The sequence below is a fragment of the Brachyhypopomus gauderio genome, chromosome 14 (genome assembly GCF_052324685.1).
Source record: "Brachyhypopomus gauderio isolate BG-103 chromosome 14, BGAUD_0.2, whole genome shotgun sequence".
In the NCBI taxonomy this organism is placed as follows: domain Eukaryota; kingdom Metazoa; phylum Chordata; class Actinopteri; order Gymnotiformes; family Hypopomidae; genus Brachyhypopomus; species Brachyhypopomus gauderio.
This window is the reverse complement of record NC_135224.1, coordinates 4,145,245-4,150,655: the sequence shown is the minus strand read 5'-3', so window position 1 is coordinate 4,150,655 and position 5,411 is coordinate 4,145,245.

The window sequence follows — 5,411 nt, the reverse complement described above, 5'->3', positions numbered from 1 at the left end:
CACCCAACGGCACAGAGAGTGTCCTCAGCTATGTGAGGTATGAGTGGGGTTGTTCGCATTGTTCCATGGGGCAGCTTGGCTGCTGTTTCTGTCTTGTTTGACGTGTTGAGATTTATGAAGGCGTCAGACTGCACCCTGCCATAGGCTCTGACTCCACCACGGTTCCTCCACCTGCCCCTGTTGTAGTGGGTCACCTTCCCCTCCTGCCCCGTCTGCTGCTTAGCATGACATTGCTAAACGCTCAGTGCAAAGGCTCATATGACTGTTCTGGGTTTGACTAAATTGACACACTTTGTTTGTCTGAATATATGCACCTTGTGCAGATCGCTGTGGATTTCCTAAAGTTTTGATTGAGTTTTGATTGAGTTTGATACCAAATCTCTCATTTGGCTCCTTGGTCTTAGAGATCAGGACCTAAAGCTTCTGCAGCCAGAGATTCTCTCAGAAACGTTGCTGGCTTGATATAAAGATATAAAGAGAACTGGATCTTGACTTGCAGATGCTGAGTGCTCCCGCACGAGGTCAGAACTGCCTGGATCTTCTCAGGTATCCAGAATGGAAACCAGGAAAAATAATCATTATTTAAATCAAATCAAATCAAAGTTTATTTGTATAGCGCTTTTAACAACTCAAGTTGTCGCAAAGCAGCTTTACAGGGTTTACAAGGTGAACAATACTATGGGTCCAGAACCCTAATGAGCAAGCCAAAGGCGACAGTGGCGAGGAAAAACTCCCTATGATTTATTTGTTTGTTAATTTGTTTCTGCTAATTTATTTGTATGTTGTTTTTTTGCATGAGCCAAAAATATGTTATGGCGGACGTACCCAAAACGTGGTTAACAGATGTGGAGTCTGATGTGATGTCAGATGTGGTGTTCATCAGCTAGTCGGCATGGTTATGAGGCTAACAGGTTTCTACCTCCAGTTTATTGACAGAACCTCCTTAAGATGATGAGACCCTTCACTGACTGGGTAAACCTCTTTACAGACTGGGCCATAATGTCTCTCTTCCAATAAGGAGATTTTCCCTCAGTGACAAATGTGGTATATAATTTTTATTGTTATGCCAGAAGATAGACACAGTGCTCACCAACCGCCTTCCCGTCCCCCACGTGCCATCGCCCATCAGGGAGAGCTGCGTTAACTCATCCAGGAGGCACTGGAGGGTTTTCCTCTGATGAATGGCCGCTTTCCTTAATCCAGGACACATTGGGAGGGTATTTGCTATGAAGAGCCAGTCTGAACCACACTGGCTCTCCTGTGCGCTGGCCAAATAAACAGGGCGCGTAGTGTGGTCTGTGGCAGCGTTTGGTGCAGAACTGACACAAATCGAAGCTGAGACGCAGAGCAACAGACATGCGTGCTGTAATTTCTCCCTCTGTGTTTACTCCAGGATGAGATCGGCTCCAGTAACCTGGAGCAGTGAGACCAGCCGGCCTGAATGTAAACAGCTGTGAGCAAGAGGAGGCCAGGAGAAGAGGAGAGAGGGAGGTGAAGAGCAGACGAGAGAGGGAGGTGAAGAGCAGAGGAGAGAGGGAGGTGAAGAGCAGAGGAGAGAGGGAGATGAAGAGCAGAGGAGAGGGAGGTGAAGAGCAGACGAGAGAGGGAGGTGAAGAGCAGAGGAGAGAGGGAGATGAAGAGCAGAGGAGAGAGGGAGGTGAAGAGCAGAGGAGAGAGGGAGATGAAGAGCAGAGGAGAGAGGGAGGTGAAGAGCAGAGGAGAGAGGGAGGTGAAGAGCAGAGGAGAGAGGGAGATGAAGAGCAGAGGAGAGAGGGAGGTGAAGAGCAGAGGAGAGAGGGAGATGAAGAGAGGGACTAAAGATGTAATGCTCATGCTCACCACTACCGCCTGACAATACGTGTGTGTGTGTGTGTGTGTGTGTGTGTGTGTGTGTGTGTGTGTGAGAATGAGAAAGAGATAAGCAATAGAGAAACAGTCGGGAGTAACTGGTGTTAGATACAAAATGGACCTTTTGAGAAAATCATAGTCAATCTTTTTTGTTACAGGATCCTTTTCTTGTACAATTACAGAATGTCTTATGATTCCAGGTGAACAGGTGAATCCCTCGAGACCGCTAGCACAGGTGTGTTACCTAAACAGCCAACACAGGTGTGTTACCTGAACAGCCAACACAGGTGTGTTACCTTAACAGGCACAATACTTCTCAAATGACACAGGAAGAAAATGCTCTTACAATCATTGTTTGTATTGCCCAACCCCTACAAAAATAACTACTGAAAAGGTGCATGACTATTCTCCAGTGGTGTGGAGTCATGTATGAAAAATACAGACATTTACAATGGACATTAAGGCGTGCTGAGTCCAGGGTGAAAACAGGCCGTGTGACTGGACGGTCTACATCGCGCTTCTGTCACTGGGCTTTTATCCCAAACACAGCGTTTTAATGAAACTCCATGAGGCTGAAGTCAAAAGCAAATGCAAAAAAAAACCCCTAAAAACCAGGTCCACCAGTGAGCAGGGGAGGGCCGTGTTTAACCAGAGGGCCTTTGATCGAATTGCACTTGGATAAACAGCTGCCTTTTATGATTTAGCCTGTGTTTGATGTGCGATCAGGTCTCAGGCATGGCGGCGTGTGCTGGCCAATGGCGGGTTGTGCTGGCCAATGGCGGGATTTGCTGACCAATGGCATCCAGCGCTTCGGTTTCACCCACCCCAAAGCCGTCATACGACGGGATGGCAGATTTTGTTGTTGTTGTTTCTATGTGAGCTATGCCTACAAGGTAAACATTACAGACATGCTGTTTGGAAAAGAAGGAACACCAGCTCTACCCAAAACCTAACAAACTTCAACTGTTTATAACAAGTTGTCATATTGCCAACTGTGATTTTCACCCCAATCGGAATTTGTCCTCCACATTTACCCATCTGTGCAGTGAGAACACACACACACACACACACTAGTGATCACTGGGGGGCTGTGGTGCACACACACACAAACACACACACACACACAAACACACACACACAACACACACACACACACACACACACACACACACACACACACACACACACACACACACACACTAGTGATTACTAGGGGGCTGTGGTGCACACATGCCCAGAGCGGTGGGCAGCCCTAGCCCGGCGCCCGGGGAGCAGTTGGGGTTAGATGCCTTGCTCAAGGGCACCTCAGTCATGGCCTCAGGTCTGGGAATTGAACCCACGACCCTCCGGTCACAAAGTTACTTTGTGAATGTTTGTTAACTTGTTAACTTACTTTGAAAATTATGACATATTATGCCCATGTAATCCACTTATTACACCTCACTGTGTTTACTGTTCATTGTCTGTTTTGGTATTTGCTGTTGTAAACATATTTTTTTCTGCTCACTCTTTCTAACAATTAATCATTTTTATTTGCATATTTTAGTTACAGCTTAAAAAAAAACATTCTACATATTTTAACTTTTCTCATTTGCCTAAGTGGTTAGCTAGCTTACGTGTAAAAACAGTCACTGTTTTCTGGTTTTTGTCTCTTGGTTGAGGGAGTTACTCTTTCATAGCGCCACTCATACGTGGAAGGTGAACCCCTCACACAAGGCCCGGAATGGGCAGCTTGTTTTTCTTTACAAAAATGTCATGCATTCATGGCTTTGAGCAATGACAAAGACAAACATACACACACACACACACACAGACACACACCTTTAGAATAGTTAAGATAAGCTGTTTTTCTTTTGACAGCTTGAAAAATCAAGAAATATCTGACAACGTTCAAGAACACCCCACGCACTGCCTTCTGAGGAATCCGAACAATGTAAACTGTTGTAGGTAATTACCTTCAGCCATCTGAAAATAGTCTCACCTACCAGGAGCTCCTGCACGCTGAGCACACGCCTTTATCCGCCAGCTCCATCGCCGTCTCAACAGGAGGCTCTGCGTGCCATGAACCCCATCAAATATTTTGAAGTTTAAGATGTTTTTTTGTCAGAGATTGCGTCTTTTTTTCAAGTGTTTAAGATAATCAGTCTCGTCTGCGCACAGCACAGCAGAGATAGTTCGACCTCTCTACTAGAAGGAGACGGCGTGTGGAATACCACAGAAATACCAAACATACCTTTGTTGTTATTTCTGCGACAGACCTTGATGATAAATGTACTCTGATATCTCCTTCTTGTATATTTTATCACAGAAATAAGGGCAGTCATTAGCAAGCTATTATGTCACTGTTTACAAGGCTGTCCAAAATGGGACTGTCCAACGATGTCCTCTCAAAATAATAAAGGCTTAGAAAGGAAAGACGCTCTGTGGTTGATTTTTGACCTGACTGTCCAAAACAAATAAACCCAAATGCCTTTCATAGCCAGACGAGAACAGAATGAGTTATCTTTGAGGGTTATCTTTAGGTTGGCTAAAGTGTCTTTGTTATTCCCACACACAGAATACTGGGCGTAGTTATATATAATTGTATTAGTAAGAGGGATTTACATTTAGAATCAGCGTAATATAAACATTTGAACAATAGTGTTGGTGGTGTTGTGTAGAATAGTCATCACACACGTAAAGCATGACTGTGTGCTGTGGGGTTTCTGCTCCCACACACGAGCGCCTCGCTAATCCAGAGCTGAGATTCACACATCTAAACACTAGCAAGCTGCCAATTATCTTGCAGTAATCTGGCAGCTTTCTGCTGCGTGGCAGTAGCTTGGCCATGTAAAGGCAGCGCCCAGCGGCACTTTAATACCTGACAATGAATCTGTGGATGTCAGTAAACAGAAGTTCGAGTTCCTTCACGCCCTTTGATACGAGCTGTAGAAAGCAGCGTTAGTGAAAGGAGCAGGTCTTGGCGTGCTGAAAGGTTTCTATTTTGGTTTTGAGGTCTCCTCACCTTGGGGATATAGTAAACAGACTGCCAAAACAGATGGGAAAAGAATGTATTAAGACCATCAATTAAATGAACTCTGGAGTAGGGTTAACTACAGGTGACACCATACAAAGAGTTCAGAGCTGTGTGCCCTCAACACTGGGTGAGCGTTGGCTTGGTAGATAGGGGCATGTAAGGGTTTAATACTATATTAACAGATCGCAAAACCTGTGGCATGAACTGTACAACCATTAAAAACCTACAGCATTAAAAGAGAAGATGAAAACTTTATGTATGGCTAACAGCACTCAAAAACTAGAACTATTCATTAAAAGGCATTTGGCTCACCAACTAATTCAGGACAACATGGATGAAAATTGTTTAGTACCATAGCAGAAAATCTGACTCCCAGTAGAACTCTCTGGGTTCCAGCAGCAGTCAGATTCTCTCTTGATTGCTTCACGTGTGTTGAGTGAGTTCAGGTCTTGAGACAGGAAGGGTGGTGTTAAGGTGGATGTGGGCCAGGTCTTAACACAGCCCAGCAGACATGTGTAGCAGCCCACAGGACTTGTGCCAGGGTAAA